Source organism: Lonchura striata, chromosome 1 (assembly GCF_046129695.1).
Source record: "Lonchura striata isolate bLonStr1 chromosome 1, bLonStr1.mat, whole genome shotgun sequence".
NCBI lineage: Eukaryota > Metazoa > Chordata > Aves > Passeriformes > Estrildidae > Lonchura > Lonchura striata.
In genome coordinates, this window is record NC_134603.1 from 4,369,647 (window position 1) to 4,395,419 (window position 25,773).

Here is a 25,773-nt window from a genome sequence, read left to right on the forward strand (position 1 = left end):
CCTCATTTGAACTTCATCTGGTCACTGCTATGAAAGACTCTAAAAAGTCTGTTTTAAAATGGTTAATAACAAAGCAGGGCCAAGGAAAATGTCCATTCTTTTTTTCGGTGAGGGCGCACAGGGGCGGGAGTTTGGTCATGTACATGCCAGTGGCATCCTGGCTTTCTGTGTCAGCTGTAGAGTGGCCAACAGAACCAGGACTGTGACTGTCCCTCTGTACTGGGCACTAGGGAGGCCACACCTCGAGTGATGTGTGCAGATGTGTGGCCCTGTTAAGATGTGACCAGTGCGAGATACCTATGCCCAAACTAAGGTGCCAACAAGACCATCTAACAAAGTGAACAATGAGGGGTTTATTTAACAATACATGTAGGGTAGAGAGAATGGGATGGGAAAGAGGATGGTGAGAAGGAAAGAATGGGAAGGTCAAGGGTGGATTGGGCTGGGCTGGGGTGAGGAGGGGAAGAACAAGAGAGGGAACGAGTGGGGAAGAGTGGGAGTGGGGAGGGGAAGATGTCTGTCAGAGGTTAGTCCAAAATGCTGGTCGGAAGTGTTGTCCTGGTGCTCCTTATTCAGTGTGAGCTTCTGCGCTGGGGCCCTGGTACTTCTTCTGGAGCGAGGACACCAGGTCATTCAGCCAGGGTGAACACCTTTCACCAGTCAATTTTGTTGTTGGTATCCAGGGAGGCATTTTCCTAGTTGCCATGTAAAGAGAGAATGGGTTTACCATCATTTCCCTGCAATGCTGAGGCCCAAGGAACATTTCACAGCCTCAAATGCAGCCTGGGGCAGAATAGGGATACACCCCCACAATGCAGCACTCTGGGATTATGCAATGTGCTGCTGTCATCCTTCCTCAGCTGGCTCTCCCTGACCAGGCTGCCTTGCTTCTGGCGTGGGGTGATGAGCTGGGGTCAGCAGCAGGACTTACTTTTGGCAAATGGTTGCCTTGGCCACCATTCACCCATCCACAGGTGCATCCTGTCTTTTGATCACCCTGGTGCCGTTGCCTCAAGGACGTGCCGCTGCCCCTAGGAGCAGGGCATCCCCAGGATGAGGCAGCATCTTTGGGCACCGCCCTGGTGCTGGCCCCGGGCTCACTGCTCTGGCTGCCCACTGAGGCAGCCGAAGGAGAAAAGGCGGCGCAGAGCCCGCCGAGCTCTCCTGGCCATGGAGCACCATCGCCGTGGGGCCGGGGGCTGCGGGACGGCCGCGCTGCCAGTGGGGTAGGCAGGAACGCTGCGTGCCAGGGGCTGGGCAGGCACCGGGCAAGGTCCTGCTGGCAGCTCATCCCCACAGGGCTTTTCCTGGGGAGGGGCAGCCTGGGCACGGTCAGCCTCCACGCCTTCTGCATCGGGATTGTCCACAGCATCGTCAGGCACAGCACAACCCACAGACATATTTGTGTCTTCAATCAATGCTGTGGGGAGTGGCTCACTGTGGTGCTCGATGCAGGGATCACTGTCCATGGGAGAAGCTGGTGGCTCTGCTTCCTCCTCTTGCAGTGAGAGAGACAACGGGCTGTCTGTCTCGCTGTCACTCTCTGCTGCCGCCGCTCTCTCATGGAGCTCCTCTTCCTCCCACATTTCCTCAAGCTCATCGAGAAAGGCGCAGGATGGGGAGTTGCCAGAGACAGAGCACAGGCCTGCCAACAGGTCAGGATGTGCAATCTCTGTGTTGTTATCTGTCTCTCCTGCGGAGTCTGTGACTAGAGCATCGCATGACAGTGAGTTGTCCGAGACAGGGCACAAGTCAGCCAACAACTGGTCAAGAGACACAAGTTCTGAGCAGGTTTGTGTCTCTTCTGTGGCATCGTTGGTCATGCTGCAAGTGTTTTGTGGGGCTGAGGGGCCTGTAGCTGGCTCCAGGGGGAGGCTTAATGCATTGTTGAGGCTGGACTTAGACCTCATGGGCCTGTCGCTGTCATCCACGGAAGAGAAGATGGCTCTAAACATCTCTTCATACACTTTATCTTCCAGCTGCTCCAGCTCCTCCCTCTTTTCACGCAGACGACGCATCATAGCCTCATCATCCTCTGGGCACAGCCGCTTGCAATGTGCAGTTTGTTTGACTGGCCAACGAATTCCCTGCACCTCTGGGCGGGCATCTAACCACTTGGGGGTTTTCCAGGTGGACTTGATGGACCTGTTCTCCCACAGATACGGGCCCAGGCCTGCAAACAGGTCGCTGCAGGTGTTGCCACCATGCCCTACCTGCACCTGGAAGAGCTCCTCTGTCTCAGAGTGCTCCAGGTGCTTCCAAGCCAGCTGGCTCCCCTTGCAGATCTGCATGCCACATGCAGGTTCCACAGGTGGCAGGCCGTGGCCCTGCCTTGCCGCTGACCCTTTTGTTCTCCTTGCCTGGTAAGATATTTTGCAAGCCCCGCCACTAACCAGAGTGCCCCTTGTTGAAGGTGGGACCATCCCTTGCTGGCCTCTGGCCATGGGGCGCACACCAAGTGCTGTGGCTCTGGGAGAAAGCCGAGGGGCTGCTGCTGCTGCTGGCAGATGGGGCAGCTTGACCCTCGCAGAGGCTGCTCTTTGCTTTTCAGGGCTGAGCTGGCAGGGAGGTGCCAATGGCAACTTAGGGCCGTGGAGAGGTGGCAAGTCCGATACGGACAGTCTCTGTGGCCGTGTGTCAATGCTGTGTGCCGTGTTGTTCATCCAGGTGACCTGAGGTGCCGCCCGTGGCTGCCTGGGGGTCACCTGTGGGGAGCAGGAGGAGGCACGGGATGGAGGCGGCTGTGTGAGCACAGTGTCCCCCACGTGCCTGCAAGCCCAGGCCTGGCCCCAAGGCCGGTGCTGGCCACGGCAGCCAGGCTGGGCCGGGTTCCCAGCCGGGCTCGCTGCCTCTGGGGCATTGCTGTGCCTGGGCCATCCCAGCACCGGCCCCTCCGCAGAGCATGGCTGGTGCCAGGCCTGGCTGTGTCTGCCCCAGGGCTTCCCCCAGCTCCCACTGCAGGCTGTCCCTCCATCCCCGGCCCTCACCTGGTGCCGCCGCCGGTACAGCAGCGGCTGCCCCTCACGGGGCTGGCCATGGGCATTTGCCTCCTGCTTCTTCCACATTGTGGGAGTGCTCTGCTGAACACTGGCCACAATCACCCCGGGGAGCTGCTGCCTCCAGAGAAGCTGCTGCCTCCTCAGAGCGCTGCTCTCCTGGGAGTGGCCACTGCAGGCTTTGGCAGCCCCAAGGGTCATGACACGCACCCGCGTCACAATGGCCTCTGAGCACGATGGCACTGCGGGTCACAAAGGCCTGGTGGGCATGGCCGTCCTTGGTGGTTTCCATGCTGATGCCCCTGGACACAAAGGCCTTTTTAATACCTTTGGCCCTCAACTTTGCCTATGCTTCTTCCTCTCCCAGTGCCCCACAGCTCTCTCTTGTCTCACCTTCTGGTTCTCCCCTCAACATCCCCAAAAAAGCCCTTGTGCTGTGCCAAAGTGCTTTGCCCACCCAACCCACCATGTATCCCAGCCCTTGGCACCAACCTCAGGTACAGAGATCATCAGAAAGGCAATAGCCTCATTTGAACTTCATCTGGTCACTACTGTGAAAGACTCTAAAAAGTCTGTTTTAAAACGGTTAATAACAAAGCAGGGCCAAGGAAAATGTCCATTCTTTTTTTCGGTGAGGGCGCACAGGGGCGGGAGTTTGGTCATGTACATGCCAGTGGCATCCTGGCTTTCTGTGTCAGCTGTAGAGTGGCCAGCAGAACCAGGACTGTGACTGTCTGCTTCTTGGCGTCCTATCATGTTAGTGCTGAAATTTGTGCTCCCAATCTTATCAGAAATTTCAGCTGCTATTGTAAAAGACCAGCTGGAATCAGATTCATTCTATTTTAATGATGGATATTGTCTCATATTCAGAGGAACCTGAAGAAAATCACTAGTCTTCATTTCCCTCATCACAATCATCAGGATCACCCCAAATATCACCATCCCTATCTTCTGGGAACCGTTAGGTTCCTAATTTGCATGGGGTTAGGTGAATGTGGGACCTGCATGGACATCATCTAAATATTTTCTTCCAACTTTTGTATTTTTTCCTTTTCCTCCTGCAATTACTTCTGTAACTCTTCAACTTCGATGCACAGTAGTAACTCAGTTGCCCCCCTGACTTCTATTCCCTATCTCAGATCTTGTCTCTCTAGATTTTGCTTTCTCCTGTCCTCACAGGTGTCTTCTAGGCAGCTGCCTAACATCTTACAAATACTTCCTTTTCCTCTGCCATTTTCAATATTTCCTCTTGCTAATTTAATTTGCTTTGCAGTCACACTCCAGTCATGTCAGTGGTGGTGAGCCCATTTTTCTGAGAATTTGGGACTCTGACTTATTCCATGCTGCCACAAGCAATCATGGATACTACTCCCCATCCTGACAACTACACCAATATATTGTGAATGGGTGATTTAGATCACTTAAAGAGCCACTGCCAAAACTATCAGTAAAAGGTTGCAAAAGTGTGACTTAACAAAGTTTGAGGTCAAGAGTCATTCTGTTACTGATTTGCACAGTTGTTTGAACATTGATTCTAAACTGCCATCTGACAAGTCAAAATTGCCAAACTGCAAGGTTATACGTGGTATCAGTCAATTACCAAATATCTGCCACGGGTAAAAAAGTCTCTCTGATTTCAGAATCATTCCAGCTCAAAGGGAAATTGCATCAGAGTGAGGCAGCTCAGCTCCCAGTGGTGCCAGTCACCCCCTCCTGGCAAAAGGTACTCTGCCTGCAAGGGTAATCAGGACACACCTTGGTCTCAAAGGCAGCAATGAATATTTTAGAGATGAGGCACAAAGATGGTGAAACTGGTGAATGCTCTTTTTGACAACTTATGAGCTCTCCAGTTGCTAAACTGTAGAACTGAAGTGTTTACGGCAAGAGACATTTCATTGCTTATTAGTTTATCTTCCCAGCTCTTTTTAGAAAGAGAAGGATTTGCATTTCCTAAGGCAAACTGTTAAATATCTCTGTGTCTATGCCTATTTTTATGGAGCTGGATGTGTTAGTTTATGTGCCTGTACAAGTAACACTTCTCAAAATAGGAAACCCATTCATCTTTCAAACTCACAAAAGAGAAAGCCACCTCTCTGAATTAATTTTCTGCATGTTGGTGACAATAAACCCAAAGACCTCATTCTCTTCTCAGTTAAATTGGTATCAACCTTCTTATTTTCCATCATTGCCCAGTTAACTTCCAGTTTCCAAGTGCAATACTGATACCTTTTGCACTTGAGGAAAGAGATGACAAGACTTAGTTTCATTTCTATTTTTAAAAAATAACTTTTCTGATGGCTGCAACCTTTTGCTCTGCCAGGAGCTTTTGTCTTAAGAGTTTTCTTATTTGTACAAAGATCTAGATATTAATTTCTATCTGAAAGTCAACAAAGTTTGAAATAGAAATGAGATATTTATTTTAACAGAGAATAAGTAATTATTGGAACTGATTATGATGGGATAAAGGGAAATCTCCACTGCTTAACCTCCTTAATCAAAGTTAGATATTTTTCTAAGAAGAGTTGTGATAGGTCATTAAGCAGCAGTCTGAATGAGATTATAAAATCATGTGGAATGTCCATGTTTCTCCACACTCCAAGCATTTGAATCTGTTTGTTCTTTTGGTGGATCTAACATTCAAAGTACTGATCCATCACACCATCCAAGTTTATCAAAGAAGTGAACCCTTACAAGTGTTAGCTTAAAACAAAATTGGTTGTATAGTATCAGTGACAATCTCAAGGTTTTTAAAAATACTTCTACAGACAGGTATGTGTTTTTCATTTAAGAAAAAATTTAGAAATCAGCAGGATATAACCAAGCTTCAGCACAGAAAGGGATAAATGCTGCCAGTGTAACATTATCCCTTCCATTCTGCTGTCAGTCTTTTCCCATTCTGGTTTTTCTCACTGTCAAAAGACAAGATGCTTCATTGCAGCATCTCAGGGAGAAACGGCCTAAGAATCTGTTTGCTGGACAAAGGGGGAAGTCCCTCTTCAAGCAAAGAAAGCTTTAGAGGGATTTTTCTAAAGCATCCTTAGAAGTTGGGGTAAAATTGCTGTTGACATTGAAGGAGTTCCTTTCCCTTTCTCTTCCTGTTCAGATACATTAACCCAAGATATGATCTTCAGGGAAATGAAATCAATCTTCACCTCCTAGGATTGTACTGGGGTTTACAGGCCAGGCACTTCAGGACCTAAGGCAATATAAACTTCCTTGATCTTTCCTGCTTTCTTCTGACATCTCACCCTTTCCTAGGTTTTGGTTTCTGGTTTTGTTGTGTTTTGTTTTATTTTTTTTATTATTATTAAAACTATTAGATTTGTGAGAAGATGGCAGGCAACTCTTGCCTCATTTCAGACCCAGCTTTCCATTCTGTGACTGGACCAGCTGCTGGACACAATGATTTCATGGACCTCTGCTGACCTCTGTTAAGCAAAGGTCTAAGAAAGCCAAATCAATACTATGGGAGACTTAAATTTTCCAAAAAGTGAACCAGTTGCAGGTCAGAGTGAAGCCTCAGTGTTTCTTCCCCCGAGGAGGATAGAAACCTGTTTTTCTGGCTGACATTGCTCAGCCATCAGCACTGGAGACTCCAGAGGTTGTGAGTTCCTGGCAGGTAGAGTCCAGCCAGGATACTGCTGGCACTGTGCACAGTGCTGGCAGGCAAAACCCAAGCAGAGCAAACTTTTGATCAGTTTGCTGAAGGGAAAGGAAAACCACACTAAAACCTTCCTCAGGATGTTGCAAATGACACAGATCAGCAATTTTGGTAGCAGGTGTGTTTTTCTCAGTATTTTACCCGCCACTTCTCCTTAAAAGTTCGATATTTCCTGCTGTATTTCTTGGTTCCCAGAGACTCATTGCTGCCTGTCAGGCAGAAGGATGTTTCAAGCTATATCCTGCCCTGCTGCAGGAAAAATCCTCATGCTTGTTTTGGCTAACCTAAATTTCCTTTGAGGATTGTATTCCCAGGTGCTCAGTTTAGTAACTACATGATTTTCTGGGTGATATTATGTTTTACAAATAGCAAAAATTATCTTTTAGCAGAGAATGAATAAGGAAAAAGCAACTCTTGACTGACTGAAAATTGCAGCCTTTAGCTAACAGTTAAAATTTAGAGATGTAGCTTTGAAGGAAGGACTTGGAACAGGGCCTATCTTCCTTCTGCAATGCAAAGACCAATTGCAGCATGGGAGTAACACTCAATAATGTGCTAATTAATCAACTTTCCTTAGAAAGATATTAGAGAGAATAGTTCCCAGACAATTCAGCTGGACAAATGTTTCTGTGCCACAAGAATCAGATGTGATTGAGTGGATTAAAGGAGCAAAAGGGCAGCGGCACACATGGTTCCTGCAGATTTACCCTTCCCATTTCAAAACACTGCCCTAAAATACTGCTCTGGGGCAGATTTGCTTGATGGGCAGAGATTTAGGGTAGCACTTTCCTACAGCACATCCCCATTTCACTCCAAAGTAGCTCCAGCTCTGAGCAGCAATAAAAAGTAAATTACATTTATTAAATCCCTTGATCCCACCTTTAAGGACTTCCAGGAACAGCATTTTCATAAAAGGAAATGTCTCTCTCAGGCTCCAAATCTTTCCATTTCTGCTGTAATTTAAAGTGGGGAATAATTTCTTCAGAAAAGATTTCTGCCAATTCCTGACATCCATGTTCAACATATTTAATGTTTAATAAAATGTTGAACACACCATGCTGTATTTCAAAGTCATCAAATCTAGATACTAGGTGAGTATCATGTGAGTGAGATTTCAGCTTCATGAAACAGTTTGGGCTGGAAGGGAACTTAAAGATCATCTCATTCCATGATTTTCTACTACACTAACTTGCTCAGGGCTTAATTACCAACAGTTCCTTTTCACTGCTCCACCTACTCCGAGCTTCCAAATCCCTTTGTGTTTTGGGGAGATTTTTGGATGGATTCTCATTTGTTTAGATGGATTCCCATGATGTTGGAGCAGATAAAGTTCCTCTTGGAAGCAGGAGGGGTTGGGAGGCCAGACACAAAAGCTGCATATTGACTTCAGGATCCCTTACATTTGTTTATAATCTTGAAAGGTCTCCAGAACTTGGAGATAACTAATGAGATGAGCCTCTGTAGAGGCCAAGATCAGAGCTCCTGGTGTCCTACCCCAGGGTGTGGCAAGCACAGGGAGTCATAGAGGGGTATAAGGACAGATTATATGAGAAAATTGTTCTTCTCTGATACACTTCTACCATCATCTGGTTTAGTGACTTCACTGATTTTAGGAACTTTACTACCTGAGGATAGGACTCCAAGCATTTTTTACATACCCCATTAATTTAATAACAGAAAATCCAAGAGATCCATGGGCTTGCTAGATGAGTGCTGCTAACACAGCAATCCTATGGGAAGCAGTGGATAAAAGTGGAAGTATGGGACACAGGAAAGCTGTTTTGTTCCTCCCTGTTCTCTGCTCTGGGCAAAGACATTATCAGTTCTTCATTTCATCAATTTATCATTTCATGGCAACCAGATCTACTTCACAAATAGTCACAATAAGCCTCAGTCAGACCATAGGTTTGTTTCCTGAGCAGATGAAATCAAGAGGATCCTCCTCTCTTGCAAATGGGAAGGGCAGTCTCAGTGACCACCCCACTGCAGCTCCTCTTCTCCTCCAGGTGGAGGGAGGACTTTGTGATTGCATTATCACAGTGACACCTTCACCTCCCCATGAAGCAGCTTCCAGGAGTTGTGCTCAGTCTCCTGGTAACATTCCACCTTCCTGCTGAAAAAAATACATCTGTGGAGACCAGCTCCCACCACTGCTTTCTGTTCATTCCTGGTACCACCAGTGCTCATTCTGGTTTTAGACTCCCACCATCATCTTTAAAGTCCTTAGAAAAATGAAATGGGCCTCCTCAGAGAGCTCATTTCTCTACTTCTGGGATGAAACAGCTGTGGCAAACAAAGCTGTGAGGTTTTGAGACCCTGAGACTTTGCCAGGGTGATGGATGGTTATTGGACTCAATAATTCCCTGGAAGTAGTTGTGTGGTGCAATTCAAGCCTAGCAAGGGCAGTACATTTACCAAGAGGGATGGCAGGAGACTTGGGCTCCAAATGTATATGGGAAAAATTCTGCTGCCACAAATAAATAAATTCAGGTTATCAAAAAAAAAAAAAAAAAAAAGGAGGAGGAAAAATAGCAGTGCTTCATCCTCCATATGTTGCCACAACACTGTAATGATCAAGGAAGGTATTATTAACAATACATGCAAAAGCAGAAAACCTGCATCCACTTCTTAAATCTTACCTATTTTCAAATAAAATTACGTACTAGAATAAGTTCCTCCAAACAAAGAGAAGTGTTACTTTTTGGATACTTACAAAAAAATGTTACATTTTTGGACACTTACAAAGACATTTAAATAAGAATATAAATATAAAGACTTGCAGAGAAGGAAGGATACGATCAGCTGTGGGAATTTTTGTTTATTTACTGGTGAAAAGACTTCAGAATCTTTTTCAGGTGTCTTCCAAAACAGTCCAGGCTGTAAGGCACAGCCCATGTTTACTCAGTGTGACACTGATTTAGCTGTGACTCTGGGAGAAAAGTCCTGCAGGGGCTGAAGGGTTGTGGCTGCATCAGATTTACAGAAGGAAAAGCCTTTGGATCATTTATCTCTGTAGATGAAGTGCCTTCTATTCACTGTACACAAGGGAATAACAAGAGTATCATTATATAACTCTGGTCCTAACCTAATTAGTATTTGACTAAGAAAGAAAAAGAGAAAGAATAAAGCTTTTAGAAGTTCAAGAGTATTAGATAAAAACTTAGACTTAACAGTCTTCCTCTTTTCATTTCCCTGCTTTAATCTTCAGGTATAAAGAGACTAGTTTGAAATAATTTAGGATGTTTTTATGGGAAGATCAGAGAATTGTTGAGTTTAGAACAGAAAACACCTACTCCAACCCTCTTATCAAAACAGGGTCTGTTTGCTTGGCTGAGTTTTGAACATCTTCAAGGAGGGAGACACAGCATCTCCAGGAAAACTGCTCTACTGTTTGTCCACCTTCAAAGCAAAATAAAAAAGGAAAAGAAATATTTTCTCATGTCTAAATGAAATCATAGAAGCATAGAATGGTTTGGGTTGAAAGAGTTCTTAAAGATCATCCAGTCCCACCCACTTCCATGGACAGGGACACTTTCCACTGATGCCCAGAGCCCCATCCAATCTGGCCTTGAACACTTCCAGAGCTGAGGCATCCCCAACTTCTCTGGGCAATCTGCGCCAGGGCCTCACCACCCTCACAGGGAAGAATTTCTTTCTAATATTTAATAAACATTCTCTCGATCATAAGGCCCTTCCCCTTGTCCTATCACTGGATACTCATGTGAACATCTCAGCTGGGAAGGGACCTATCAGGATCATCAAGTCCAATGCCTAACCCAAGCTTGCAGAGGCTGTGGTCAGCATGGAAAAGGTGGAAAAGAGGAGACTGAAGGAGAAATAGGACAGGCACCCTGCAGAGTGTCTCCAGGAAGAGTGAAATAGCTGACAGGATTCAGGTAAGGACCGGGTGTTAAAAGTGCTGGTGAAGCACTGCTGGTGTTCAGTATGACAGCAAGAAAAATTAAATTTAAAAAAAAGGTGTAAAGTATACTAGGGCTTTCACATTAAGGAGTTCCTCCAGGAGGAATGGCAGCAGACATGAGCTCACTAATGCCTAACACTTCACAGCACAAAAACTTCTCTCCCCTGGATGTCTGCTTTTCTCATAGAGCCTGACATGCTTTTACCTCTTAGCTGCCCATCCTGCCTTCAGCCCTGAGAGAAAACAACCCACACTCAATAAAGGTCCAGCATTCCATCTGGAAAACACAGAGGTAAATTCTAAAAATGGTGTGGTGGAACTTTATCTAAATACAAGTACCATTTCCAGGACTCTCAGATTACATTATTTCATAGCATTCAGGTGGATGAATGCTTCTCTTCCACCTTTTTTTCATTTCTGCTTAGTTTTTGGTTTTGTTTTGGGTTTTTTTTTAATAAATATCCATTTTTGTATAATATCCAATATTCTTTTAGATAGCCAGATTATCTCCAGGTAGTTCACATTGTCATTCTACATTTCTTTTCTCACTAACAACTCAACAACTGATGTTTGAGGTTCCTGTCAAACTTCCCTCTCTACCTGTTGAGAAAAAAAAGTCTCTGCCATTTAAATATGGAGGATTCATTTTTCTTTGGGACATCTCTATGACTTTTCCCACCACAAGTTCAATGCTTCCAAAATAATTTTAAATAAACAGAAGTATAATAAATGAAAAAAGGTGTGCAAGTCTATTGGTGAGAATCTAAGTTAAGTCCTTGTCCAAGAGGGCTTTTTCACAGAACCTGTTGCTGATGAAGATTCCTGGCTCTAGTGATTGCAGATGCCATGGATTTGGAAAAATCTGTTTAACAAAGTTTTTAAGAAAACAGGTTCTTCAAGGAAAATAGGTCCTCCGGGCATTGGTACCTGAGTTTTAATATCAAAAAGCATTTTGTAATATTCCTTCATGCAATAACTTTGGAGTTCCTTCTTCTGAGAAATTATGAGAGAAATCCCTGAATTTATTTCTATTTTCTTTAAGACAAATTAAGGGGAAAATGCAGCAAGTTTCTGATCACCTCTTTTCTGACCACCTTCCTAATTGCAGGGCCATCATCTGGTCTTTAATAATCACAGTTTTGCAGAGGTGATCTGATAGAAAATACAGCCTCATTCCTATGGTTTTAATTGACAAAAAGAGCTAAGAGACCCTGAGACTGTTTATTTCTGTTCCTTAGATGAGCAAAAACATTGACTGGCACAACAATATTTGTCTTCTTGTACATTCCTGGTTTAAAATGATAGCAAAATACATCAAAACACAATGTGAGGGTATGAGATATCTGTTACTACAATTACACATGGCAGCCACATTAATTAGTCATCCCAGCATAGATGGTGGAGAGAGGAGATTATAAATTTAAACAGCTTGGGTCACAACAATAACAAAGTCAGAATATAAGCCAAAAAGACTTGTGGGAAAGAGATAATATTTTAACTATCTCTATTTTGGAAATGTTCATCAATTGTGAAATGCCATAGGAGTTAAGAAAACATTTTATCTACTAAAACTGATTGAGTGTTGTTTCTCTGTAGAGAGGAAATTCTTGCCTGTTTCTATTTTTTGTTTCTTCAGAAAAATTTTGTCTCTAGAGACTATACCAAGATTCAAGCCCTCTTGAACCATTGCTACTAGCCATAAGCTTGAATATTTTGTTTTGTTTATTAAGGAATAAATTTGTAATTTTGTCCCAGTAGTTAAATTAACTTTGCTTTCTGCACAGTACCCCAAGCCCAGAAGAAAACAAAATATTTGCACTCATTTATTAGAGAAAATATATCAGAACTGGAAGCTGGATTTTGTTGTGTTTTTAGCAAGAGATTTTCTTGCTTCTGCTGAAATAAAAGGAAGAAAACTAATTTACCTACACCCTGCATTTTGGGTTCCAGGAACCTCAGTTATGAACAGTTCAAGAACATTTTCCTTCATCATGGATCGAGGATGAACAACCCAAGGTGCCACAATATGATTCCTTTTTCCTGTAAGAATCCATCACCCTTTCACAGCTCAAAAGTTTTGAGTTTTTTAAACTGTGATTTTGGAAGATGGGAACAATTTGATTTCATTTTATGTGTACACATCAAAAACATGGCTTTTGAGAACTTCTCTTTAATAGGATTTGCAGCAATGTTATCTTCCTCTGCTTTCCAAGCCCCTGCTTTTCTTATAGAATCATAAAACATTAATATTCAAAAAGCCCTCAGAGATCATTGAATAGTTAATCCAGTTAACAGTTAACCCAGCACTGCCAGGTCCAGCACTAAACCCTGTCCCCATGTGACACATCCTTTGGTGATCCCACCACCTTCCTGGGCAGTCTGCTCAAATAACTGACCACCCTTTCCTTGAGAAAAATGTTCCTATTATCCAATCCAAACCTCCTCATGTACAACTTGAGGTCATTTCCTCTCATCCTGTCACCTGGGAGAAGAATCTGCCCCCATCTGGCTACACCCTCCTGTCAGGGGGTTGTAGAGAGCAATAAGATCCCTCCAGAGGCATCTCTTCTCCAGGCTGAGCCCCCTCAGCCACTCATCAGATGTGCTCCAGACCCTTCCCCAGCTCCGTTGCCCTTTTCTGGACACACAAAGGTGTCCCCTCTCATTCACCACCCCAAATAAGTGTGCTTCTCCCCACACATCACCTGTGACATCCCCACAGCTCTGCTGTGGGAAAAAAAGGGTATCTGTTACAACTGAGAGAAGGCTCAGATCTCTGGAAGTTTCTCAGGATAAATCCAAATGCTTCACTGCTGTGATGGTGTAGCAAGTTCATCTCTTCACAGCTTTCCACCCCAAATCTCCTGCAAATTCTCTTCACAGCTTTCCATCCCAAATATCCTCCAAATTTCCATCCCAAATCTGCTGCACAATGAAAGATCTTCTTGCTGCTCTTCTCCCATAGAGGGAGCAGCTCAGCTCCTGATGCTGATCAGTTCTGCCTCTTGCTAAGAAGCCTTGAGCCATTTTAAATGCCAAAATGCTAAAATGGTGTAGAAAGGACTTTTAGACTCTATCAAAACTAATAAACCACTGCCTAGAGTCATGAAGGACTACAGAGAGGATGTGATTGTGAGTCCTGCCACGTTTTCCAACACTGGAAAGGAAGGGGCTTGGTGGGAAGGGCACCTGGGAGGCCTCAATAATCCCATAAGTGCAGCCAGAGTGAATTCCTGGAGCTGGAGGCAGGTCTGCAGCCTTCAACAGCAGAATGGGGTTTGCCAAAGGGAGGATGGATCTGTGCAGCCCCAACACATGCAGGCCCCATTTCCAGCAGCTACTCACCTCCATGTATCTCCTGCATCTCTGGGGCTCTGCTTGCCTCCAGTTTTAAACCTGGAATTTATGTAACCTAAAAAGGGAAGAAAAATAGCTAAGAATCATCCATTTCAATTTGCACTTTTTGTTGTTGGGGGAGCAAGGGGGTACAGGGGAATTGGCTGGTGGTGATGTTATTTTGGTCAAGATAAAAAATGTTCCAAATATGAATGTAGAAAATAATTAATTATGGAGTAACCACTCCTACTTCTTCCTTCTTGCAGATGCTTGAAGACTATTTCTCTCTAAATGGAAGGACAGCTGCAGAGACATACATATTTGCAGGAAATGCAGCTCTGATGAATACCAGTTACTAAACTTCCCCTCTGTCCACCCTAAAACATTTCACCTGTTCATCTAATGACTTTTTGGAGCAGCAGGGCTGATTTATCCTTGCCACAGAGTTGAACTGGCTTCTAACATGGATTTATCCTAACTTCATTTTACAGGAGGCTCAGTTCTCTTTTCCAGACCAACTCTCTCTGTCACATAAAACCCAGACACTCTGGGACATGGGGAACAAAAGAACATCCAGGAAAACTGTCAGTGACCTCTGGGACCAGAGCAGCCTGGATTTACCTGGCTTTCCTAGGAAAAAAACTCATGTTTCCTAGCGCAAAAAAAAACCTGATAGTACAACAACCAAGAAGCTGCAACGTAAGGAGACGCTCTGGTGTGTGAAATTGCCCTACCTCCAAAGGATTTTATTTTAGGTAGCCTCAATTCCATGTGAGAAAGCAGAAAGGGATAAAACACAGAAATGTAATAAAGGATTTGATATGGAAGCTCGCAAGTTGAAAATCCTGCCCCAAAATTCATGTAAATTGAACCTCTCAATGTGTTCAGGGTCATCCACATGAGCTGAACAAATGGGGATGTGAGGGTGGGTTTGATTTGGTTTCCTGGATTTTAATTTTTTGTAGGTACTTTTTGCTGCACACAGAGAACATGCAGAGATTCTGAATGTACCACAGGCTGGACTTACAAGAATTCAGGTGAGGGGACAGAAATTTCAAATAGTTCAGACTGGTTTGAGCTCATTTGGCTACAGCTGGAGGAGAATGCACACAAGTAGTTCTCGATAATTTTGTGTTAGGTTAAAAAAAAAAAAAACATTGAACAGTTTGTTTGTTGTATTAACAATTTTTTCATCGTTATTCCATAAAAATAAGCAGACTTCTGCAATTCCATCTTAGAGATTTCCACAAGGGTGATATCCCAGAGGCTGACTCCTGAAACAGTATCTAACCATTTCCATGGGAATTTCATATGAATAACATGTCCCAGTGAAAAACTGGATTTCAAGTCACTTTCTGTGGTAAGGCTGGGGCAGACAAGCAATCCTAAAGTAATATCATTGAAACCCTCTACTAAACACCAAACTCACATGAGACAGCCAATCACCTTGGCCTCAAAGAGACAAAATTTAACTGTCTTTTTTGGCCAGTTTTATTCATAATCATATCTAATTATAATTTTCCCCCTTCTATAAAATCAGAGCCATTAAAAAATCCTCTTGATCTCCTTTATTTTCTCTTGTTGGTGTAAATAAAGGCTGCTTTACAAAACACTCCATGCCTGTTTATTTACATATAGCTTAACATAATGAGCCACTAATCTTATTTGAGGCCTCTGAGCAGTATTGAAATATAGATTCTTACTAATAACCATAGCACTTCCATGTTACTGGTGCTGAAATGGCAATCCTTCCCCATGGAGCAGAGGAGAATGTTTGCTCAATTTCCAATAGGCATATCAGGAAAACAGCATCAACCACAGCAGAAAATCCCCACTTTACTAAATGTGTTCTTCTTTGACTGAGTTCTTGCGATGGTTTCCTAAACTAAAAAAAAAAAAAAAAAAAATAAAACAACAACAAAGTTGTCCAACTCTGTTGGCACAAAGATGCCATTTTTTAGGTGTTTAAGCATCTGTTACACAACAATTTTCCACCTGTAAACAACATTTCTTGGAAACAGAGACATCAGGCAGAAATACTTTGATTTTGGTGAAATATCTGACGGGAAATTTGGATTGTTTTGATGCTTTCATTTCAGTCTGGTGTTGAAGTGTTTTGTTTCAGTACAGCAGATAGGGTTTGTTTTGACTTTCTTACTCTGTTTTACTTCACCCTAATTTTATATTACCATCCTTCCAATACTGTGTTTATGTATTTGCCTGTTATAGTAACAGTTCCTTTGGCCATCTGAAAATATGCTGGGATGAAAGAAAATGAGTATATTTCATCTTTTCTCTGAGTAGTATTGATTACTTCACAACATAATGTTTGCACAATCACTGATGTTTTGGATGGTTTTTTCTTTTCTCATTTCACTGAAGTTCCATTTTGCTGCAAAAGCAATTTTCAAAATGGCACCTTTTCCCACAGATAGGGATATTTATTTACCATCAAAACTAATGTGCTAACTAACAGTGTCAAATCACATTCAGCTGCCATGACAATTGATTTCCCACTGCCTGGCCATGGCTGCCCTTTTTCCTCCTGATTTACAGACCCTCATTGTACAACCTTCCCCTTGCATTGGAATAAGTTATTTGGCTCCCTTGCTGGGGAACTAAGGTGCTATTTCAGCTACAATGGAGGTGTCCTTGCCCATGGAAGGGTGTTGGAACTAGGTGACAGTTTAGTTCCTTCCAACCCAAACCAATCTATGATTCTGTAATCCTCCACAAAAGTGTCCACAAAAAGGCAATTTTTGACTCATGATTCAAGGCAGTGGAAAACCACGTCAGCAATCAGGTTAAGTTGCACATTAATCCTTGTGAGGGTCTGCAGAAAACCTAGGAATATCTCCAGAGAGTTGGGAACCTTGGTTCTGAACAGCATCCTTGGGATGTTAATGGATGGTGGCAGGGTATCTCCACCAGCCATACCCCCAGAGTATCACCTCATGTCAGCTTTTGATCCAAACAAATCCCAGGAATTACAGCTAGAGAAGATCTGTGCAGTCAGTGAGGTGGGAGTAGGGTCTTTGCTGAAGATTTGTCTCCACCTGGAAGTTTAATAACTAAATTACTAAGCTCTATCTGTGTACAACACTGTGTCTCACTCTATATTCCCACACAACCCTGGGAGCCCCTGTTAGTTCCTACCATTGTCCCAGTGAAATAAACCCCTTTCCTTTTCTTTGTAGCCCAACTGGTGCTTCCTAACGCTCTGAGATATGACTCCAGGATGCTCCAGTATCCATTTGATCTCTCCTGTGCTTTCAGATTTATAACCATTTTCTCCCACGTACCTCTTAATATTCTGAGTACCCACCATGCATGAAAACAATGATGTTCTATTCAGGGGCAGTTGTCTCTGGCCATACTTCTGCCAAATTAAATACCAGGAGCATAACAATGCTGTTGCATAGCTTCAGCTTTAATTCTCTGACAATAATTTTATTGCTCCAGATTTTGATTCACATATTTGTATTTCTCAATGCTTTCCTAGTTCTCACTTCTATTTGCACCTCTGTACTGCTGTTATCTATTATTACCAGGTTGCCACAGTAACTGCATTCCTCAACACTCCTTATTTGTTCCACACCAATTGTTATATGGACTGTGTTTGTTCCCATCATTGCCAAGATCTTGATCCTTTATTTGTTGTTGAAATTTTGTCCTGTTCCATGGTTTGGAAGCTCTTGGTTGCACATCATGGGGCAAGAAAGAAGACAGGTAACTCCTCTTCCAAAGCCCCACATTCACAGTTCTCACTGAAAATATTGCTGTTTTCTGAGGCAGTTGGCTCTTACACATCATTTTCTGCAGGTCATCAAGTTTTCCACCTGTCTGACTATCCAAGGAGCAGGGATTCTCCCTATTCAGCCTGGTGCTGTTTGCAAGACTGCTCTGGGTGTGAGCTACAGCAAACTGCCCACCCCAGCAAACTTGTCCAGAATGGAGGAACATCCCCATGGACAGCACTGGAAAACCCCAAATCCCACTCCACACCAGTGCATCCTTCCTGAAACTGCGATATGAACTCCTGCACGCTCAGCGAGGGGATTTCTCCCTCTCTCTCTCTCAACCTCTATGTTTTGCTGCCCTCTCCTGCTCAGCCAGGAAACCTCTCAAACCTCCCAAACCGGAGACTGCAGAGCCCAACCTGGAAATTTGAGGCTCCCTCCTATGTCTGACAAGTCTTGCCAGAGCAGAGCATCCCTGATGGGACCAAAGTGGCAGAGGCAGCAAGGAGATACAGGGTAACAGTGGATACCAAGATTAACCCTTCCTGAGTATCTGTTCTGGAAAGAAAAACAAACACACTAACAAAAAAAAAATACCCAAACAAAACTTGAGGAAATAGCTCTACAAAAGAAGCAGTACTCAAATGCTTCTACAGCCTGACTCAAGCACTACAGGGGCCATTATCCCCTTCTTCCTTAACTCTCAGGAGCTCAGGATGTGGTTGTGGCAGGAAGTCAGAGAAGTCATTGCAGCATTGCAGCCACTCCTGTACTGGAGCCTCTGAGCTCACAATTTGGAGATCCCAAATGGTCCTTCCATGTTCTTCACTCCCACAGCAGCAGCAAAGGTCAGTGACTGTGACCACCTAAAACAGCAAAGGGCAGTGCTGCCACCGCCTTCACACAAACCCTGTCCCTGTGAAGCACCTCACTGCCAATGTTCCAGTCTCAGCTATGTTATTGCCTACAAAAATTCTCCATTTCAAGCATCACTGGAGTGATTTCATGGTGCTTTTACTGATTTGTTGATTAATGACCTTGCTGTGCTGCACAGCAAAAACTTTCTTGGGGCTGAAACAGAAGCTCAGCATCAAGGACATGAACTGCTACACTGCTATCCAAGCACCAGGAATGGAGCTGATTTGTCCCACTAAACACTACCAGAGGCAAGAGCAGATTTGGGCTGACACTCACTTTATTCTTGAAGGGGAGGCAAATGGTTTCCTGAAATTCACTCCTTGTGGTGAAGGGTGCCAGGCCATCCCATGATAATGCAGCCAGCCAAGTCATAAATCACTGAATCATGGACTATCCTGGGTTAGAAGGCACCTTTAAAGGTCACCAAGTCCAACCCTCCTGCTATGATCAGGGACACCTTCAACCAGATCAAGTTGCTCAGAGCCCTGTCTAACCTAAATCTGAAAGTTTCCAGGGATGAAGCAGCCACCACCTGTCTTCTCTTCCTTCACTGCTCTCAAATGACAGTTGTGCATATTATTGAACCCTTGGCTTGCTTTAGACATCAAACTGTTTTCCCCACCTGAAAACAGACTGGCAAAAATTTATGCATTGCAACATGTGTTTTACACTCACAACTTCCTTGTGTTCTTCATAACTTATTTTTTCTATGAAGCCATTGTAAAAACATCGAGAAAGGTAACAGGGACAGCAAGAGATAGAATTTAATTACAAGAAGAATTTATTTACAAGAAGACAGGGACTTTTTACTACCCCTTCCCATAGTAAGAGGACAAGGGATACTGGTCAAGGAGAGGGGGTTTAGATTAGATATTAGGAATAAATTCTTTACTGTGAGGGTGGTGAGGCCCTGGAACAGGGTTCCCAGAGAAGCTGTGGCTGCCCCATCCTGGGAAGTGTCCAAGGCCAAGCTGGATGGGGCTTGGAGCAATCTGGAATAGTGGAAAGTGTCCCTGCCCATGGCAGGGGGGTTGGAACAGGATATTGAAGGTCCTTTCCAACCCAAGCCATTCTAGGATTGTCTGGTTATAAATCCCAGCTAACACAGCCACCAGCTGATCTTCATTCCACAGAAGCAGAGAGGAGAGACCAGGCCAGCATAGATGCTGCACAAACATGGACATGGGCATAAACGTGCCAATAAAAAAGTCACAGAGAAGAAAAGCTGAGAGAAGGTGACCTTGACAAGTCAACTAATGCAATATTTATTGGCTTTTGAAAGAAGGGTTTATTGAGCAAGAAAGAATGACATCAGCCAACAGAGGATGAAAAAAGCACCTGATAAGAGTTGGCTTAAAGCTCTATCCAAGCATAGGTGGAGGAATATAAAGCAGGAAGAGGGGTATGTACAAGACAGGGCTGGTGGATATGTTGTTCACATGCTCAGTGCTCAGGGAAGTGCTGCAGGTGAACTGGAGCAATCAGTGTCATGGAAAGGACATTGTACAGCCAGCCTGTCACCAAATTACCCCAAATCTTCACCAAGAATGCAGTCCCTTGTGATGATGTCAAGATATGGAGTTTCTAATCCTACATAGCTACTGGGGGACAAACAAAAAGAAAAACAAAAACAAAAACAAAAAATCCAAAACCCATAAAACCTGGCATCAGCTAGAAAGTGCATACATGCCTGGGAAAACTGGGTAAAACCCTACCAGTTTTATTTTAAATTCAGATACTAACATTTACACTAAAATGTCAAGCCATAAGAGAATGGAATCAACTAAGCCTGTAAAAGCAAAATAGGCCACATTATTAAACAGCACTTTTAAAATTAGTTTTGATGTTCACTTAATTATATCCCCTTGGCTGAGTCAGAAAAACAGAACCTTGCCTTATTATTACTATTTCGCATCGTTATGAAGGTCCTTGATTGGGTTCAGTAGATAATCTCAATGGGATCTGTCAAACAATAGGATAATCTTCATTTATTGAAAAACCTCTCTCTCCCAAAGGCACGGTTTTTTTTGATAAATGGTTCTTTCATGTAGATACAAGCCTAGTAAGACATTGAGTCATATGTTCAAAATATAATGGCTTAGATGATTAACAAAAAGTTAACATGGGAAAGGTATCATGTACTTTAAAAAAATCTCTTTATTCCCAAGAAGGAAAATAAAGATGGGGTAGAAAAATAATATTTAGTGCCAGTTCCACAGCAAGTACATCCATGCACAGTATAATTATTCAAATTCGACTGCCCTCCAGTAAGGTGGGGTTCCAGAGAACTTAAGACAATAGATCACCTGCAGTTGCCTAAAAATGTAACTCTATTGGAAGGAAATTCTTTGATAAGTTTATCAAAATTATGAGCAATTTCTTCCAACACAGTTAGAACTTGAGTGTAAAATGAATCAAATCACTGTAAGCAGAAAGGTGCAGTGCATTTGTCAAAGCAGTATTACCAGCAAGGAAGCCCATTACAGAAAAAGTGTGGTAAACTGCACTTTCTTTGCTCAGAAAAGCTATAATTTGGCAAAGAACTTCAGTGTGTGCCTAAATTATGAAGTACATTACATATGATGGAAATCAAGTGGTGAGGTTGTTATTCCCTAGAATGTTATAACTTCATTTCCTCCATTTGTCAATTAAGAGTGCATGGGAAAAATACTTTTTAAATCCAAGAATAAATATATCCAGAGAAGGAGGAGTGCAAGTGTGATTGGTACAAGACTTCTGGCTGTGATGTCCAAACCTCACAGAGCTTGTACAACCACATCCATTTCTGATTCACCTGCGATTGAACACGCTACAGTTCTGCCAATAAACCAGAGTGCCTCAGGCCTTCTGGAAAACCTTTCTACATGAGAAACATGAAAATCCTGACTTCTCTTATTTATGACTTATAGCAGAATCTCCAGAGCTTTGTCAAGGCTGAGAAACGTGCACGCCTCAGGGCATGTGGCCACCTCCAACTAACAGAGGTCAGGAGAAACAACACCTCCCCCCTGGCCCCAGGACTACCTGCAGCATCTCAAGGTGTGTGCTATGGGCTACTGCACAAGGCAATTACCTGTTCCTTCTCTAATTCCTTTCTTTCTGCCCACCAGGGACATCTCCACGAGGATCTCAAAGGCAACCAGCAACAGAATGAAAGGGCACAGTCTCAAACTGCACCAGTGGAGCTTCAAGTTGCACATCAAGAAGAATTTCTTCACATAAAGGGTGGTTAAACTTTGGAATGGATTGCTCACGGTGGTGGTAGAGTCACCATCCCTGGAAGTCCTTGAGAAATGACTGGACTGGTGCTCAGTGCTGTGGTTTAGCCGACAACGTGGTGATTGGACAAAGATTGGACTCAATGATCTTAGAGATATTTTCCAACCTAAGTGATTCTATGTCAGCTTTCAGGCTAAACCTGAAGGATGGCAGGAAATGTAGCTGTGCACTGGGAACTAGAGCTGGAAATGTGGGGAAGACAGCAGAGCAGGGAGAATAATCAAAGAGAAGTGAAGAAAGGAGATTGGTGTGTATAGTGTTGCCCTTTATCTTTTCAAGTCAATCCTGAAGCAGCCTTAAAACTGTGAAGATGTCTAAAGCAGAGACCTCTGGACTCAGGCTTCACTGGCAATGTCCCCACCATCATATAACTTAGCTTCTCTGTCACCTCCAGTGTCCTAATTCCTGATTAACCTCAGACACATAAACATCAGTTCAATCCCAGGCTATTTTGCAATAAAACAGTCAGTCTTCCCCAAAACAGTTTCTCATGGGTAGTTTTTGCTATAAAACTCTTGCTCGTAAGCAGTACACGAGATTTCACCAGGTTTGGCTCTCCTTGCCTTATAGTGTGTTCCAACAGGATCACCCCTGGCTTTTCATCTCCAGGGCACAGAGCCCAAAGCAGTGTAAAAGCAAAAGGTTTATTCTGGAGGAGACAATTATTGGTCACCATGGAGGAATGATGGGCATAACCAATGAGGGGAATAGGGAAAGGGATGAAAGAACAGCAGTAAATGGCTGAGGAGACACAGCAGATAAAGGGTTGTAAACCCCAGACCTTCTAATTTCCCTGTGTACAGTGCCCCACTGTAAAGCACCCAGTTCCCAGTTAAAACTCAGCACTTCAGCCCCTTTCCCCAGGGTGCTGACCTCCCATCTCACCTGTAGAAATTATGGCCAAACACAACAAAGCTGAACTCTGCAGGGCCAACATTTCTCGTGGAATGGTTACAGCTATGGTATGCTCCAGTCTGTCCCAGTAGAGCTGTGTGGAGCTTTGACAGAGGAAATCTGGGCCCAGTCCTCAAGAGTTCATGAACCTTTCAGTAAAACTGGCCCCCACTCCAAAAAATCCTGGGCTCACATCCAAGAAAAACTCTAGCTCCAAGAACATCCTGCCTTACCATAGCTCTTCTACATCCATCCACCCAGACCATGCCAGGAAATGCTCGATGCTCTTTACATCTTGAATTGCACTCACAGAAGTGGTGAGGGATCTTGGTAGCAGGAAAACAAGAAAAAGCAGAAGGACCAGGTGTCTGTTAAAACCAGCTCAAAGGATTCTTTTTTCTCTCTAGTAGCTGGTTTAACAACTGGGTATTAGTTCACATGAAATTACAGCTGCATTCCTATGGAATTATACACTCCATCCATCTGTTCTTGCACTGAATATCGAGGAAGAGGCATGGAAGATTTTAGGCTTTTCCTCCCATTCTGCAAGCAGAAGGGCATTTGATTTTTCATATTTGTCAGCCTACTCTGGGAAAATTATTTTTAAGCACATGGCATGAACCCAGAGAGCTGCAAATAGAAAAAGGGATTTGATGGTGTGTGCCCTGGCAGACAATAGCTTTGCACAGGCATTGTTAGGACAGGCATGGCCAGCTTGCAGCTGCCAGGCTTCAGCTGGTTCCCACACAGCCCAGAAAAGGCTTTCATGTACATCCCTGGCCTGGCAGCAGTGCTGAGCTATCAGGACCTCCCAGGCTATCTGGCTCTTTGGACACTGAAGGAGGTCAGAGGATGGACAACCCAAACCCTCCAGGTGGCTGCTGGAACTCTCTTTTGCAGCCCAGACAACTGGTGGTGGCCCAAGTCCCTGATGTCATCAAATCATAGAATATACCAAGTTGGAAGAGTCCCCCAAAGATCATTGAGTCCAGCTCCTGGTCCTGCATAAAACAGCCCCAAAAATCTCACCATGAGCTTGGAAGCAAAGTGCAAATACTCCTTGAACTCTGGCAGGCTTGGTGGTATCTGGCAGGGGTGGTATCCTGTCCTGCCTGTGGACTACCCTTGGAGCACCTCCAATTCTCCAGATATATGTGAAAAACCCACATTTTTCATTCCTCAGCAGTACAGAGAGCCTGATATGCTGCAGGGAGCTTTCTACCCTGGGATGAAAGTGTGCACCCAATATCTGGAGTCTCCTTCCAGCTCCTTCTTTCAGGAATATGTGAGGCATACTCAGGGGACTAAGACACTCACCTAGCCACAGCAAAGGGCAGAGTGCTCTGTGCCAGGGTGTGAACATCCTTCAAGCCCAGGACAAACAGCAAGTAGCTCAGGGGTTCACCAAGAAACCATGACCTGGATTTTTTCAGGTTTAGTCAGACAGGGTTAGACAAGCAGGCTGCTGTCATTTGCACTGCATTCCTGGCTACTGCATGCTCAGTGAGCAGTGAAACTCTGCCCATGATAGATGTACTAAGTGGGTAGGACAACAGTCGAACAGCTTAGCACAACATCACTCTATAGCCTATTCCACTGACATTGATTTTCCTTTCAATAAAGAAAAAGCAGGGGAAAACTGCTTCTACCACTGCCACCTCCAGGAATTTCCAATCGTCCATGCAGAGAAGCCTGTTATCACCACTTTGCACATTATAAAGGAAGCAAAAATCCTGCTGTTGATGTGACAAACAGTGTCAGCCCTCTGAGAAGCAGGTTCAGGTCTTCCTGACACCTCCCATTCCCTCTACAGCTCTGAGAATGTTGTTTGATCTCTCTGTGTCCTTCAGATCTGCTTCTATAAAACGATGCTAATGCTGCAGACCCAGAAGGCTGTTAAAGGGAGAAAGGTCTTCACTTATCTCTGGCACCACACAGAAAGAATCAAGAGGGATCCTAAGAAGACGAGAAGGAGGTTATGTTCTGCTCTGCTGCTTAATTGAATAAGCTGTTATTTGCAAGTAATTAAGGGAAAACTCAAGTGTCTGTGAGTGGGGTGAAAGAGGAGAATACCTCTAATTTACATCTCATTGCCACTGAGATAAATATGCTTTTCTCGTTCTTATCAAAATGATTAACGAGACCTTCCTTAATAGCGATGCCTTTTAACTACTCTTATCACCTAATGATTAAACTAATGTGTAGCTAAAGCCTGGAAGTTCCATCTGCTTGCTACATGAAAAAAATTCTGTCCCTCCAGCCTCCCATCTAGTCCCAGTTACAAACTCCAGTTCTGCTGCAGATTTACCCAATAATGGAACTGGGAGAGGTCAAAGCCTGTTTAAGTCACTCCATCCATGACAACATGATCCAGCCAAGTCTACATCTGTGGTTGTCAGACTTTCTGTAGGCCAGCCAAAGCAGATACATCATGATTCCAGAAATCCAAGCTCAGGTACCTCCCCACAGGTTGCACTTACGCCTCACATCCTCCTCAGCCCATTCATTTGTATTCCAGCATTGCTGTAAGTGATGAGAACAGTGTTTGGGGTTGGACCCACACACGTGCTGCATCAGCCACATGAACAGGCCTTTGATGACTGCATGTGGTTTTAGATGAGGATCCATCAAACACAGGCTGGATTTGAGCCTCCCCATGCTGACATCACAGGTAGCACTCAGGATTTAGGATATCCACATGTAGGTGTTGGCTGTGTGATAGTGTTTGATCTCCCATTAAAATCAAAGCAGAGCATGGGCAGCACTCAGATACTTAGAACAGAGATCTCCAGTGTCCCTCTGCCACTCCCAGGCAGTTTGGGTATCACAGGCCATGTGAAATTGCCCTGAAGTCCAGAAAATCAAGTCCTTTCTGTGGTGAACAAAGGCAACTGGAGAAAGAGTCACTCTAGCACAGATGTCTTTAAGCTATTGATCTGGGAAGATGTCAGTCACTCAGAAGTTCTGGGCTATTTCTGTCTTGCCCATAGAGATTTTTGGATGCTTCCAGGCATGTCAGATAGCATT